The sequence below is a fragment of the Myotis lucifugus genome, unplaced genomic scaffold, assembly GCF_000147115.1.
Source record: "Myotis lucifugus unplaced genomic scaffold, Myoluc2.0 scaffold_178, whole genome shotgun sequence".
Taxonomy (NCBI): Eukaryota; Metazoa; Chordata; class Mammalia; order Chiroptera; family Vespertilionidae; genus Myotis; species Myotis lucifugus.
The window spans coordinates 1,040,188-1,040,664 of record NW_005871226.1 but is presented as its reverse complement, the minus strand read 5'-3'; the positions used below and the strand labels follow the sequence as shown (position 1 = coordinate 1,040,664).

The following is a 477-nucleotide window of genomic DNA, read 5'->3' as shown; positions in this document are numbered from 1 at the left end:
CCTGGCCTGCGGTTCACCAGCCTTGCAGCCACTTCCCCGTGGAGCAGGTACTCCTGTCCCTGGGCCTGGAGGGCGAGTGGAGGGATGGGAGCTGGGAGCGGGGCTGGGCTGAGGTTGGCTGGGGGTCATCCGGGTGTGAGAGCTGGATGCCAAATCAACCCAAGCCCAAGACACTAATCAAGGCTGCATTTCTAACCTAAACCCTTTCACAGCTCCAACTCTTCCCAACCCACATCCCATTCCCAGTCCCAGTCCCAATCCCAATCCCAGTCCCAATCGTAACCACCATCTTGCCCACCGCAGGTCCCGGATCCACCCTATCTCACCCTCCATTGCATCCTGACCCCAACCATTTACTAATCACCGGCCTTTACCCTCACCCCAAACCCATCACTCTCACCTCCATGTCAACCCTCCATTCCATTCCAAATCACTGCCTAACCATCACCTTCACCCCAGCCCAACTGCAGCGCAACC

General features: G+C 58.1%; 1 protein-coding gene across 1 annotated transcript in view; it reads left to right on the top strand.

Moving 5' to 3' along the window:
* The window catches only part of SIGLEC1 (sialic acid binding Ig like lectin 1), a 23,673-nt gene continuing 23,196 nt past the window's right edge, over window positions 1-477 (top strand). Inside the window, 1 exon segment of the mRNA XM_023760320.1 lies at window positions 1-47. The gene's annotated coding sequence lies outside the window, so the exon portion shown is untranslated.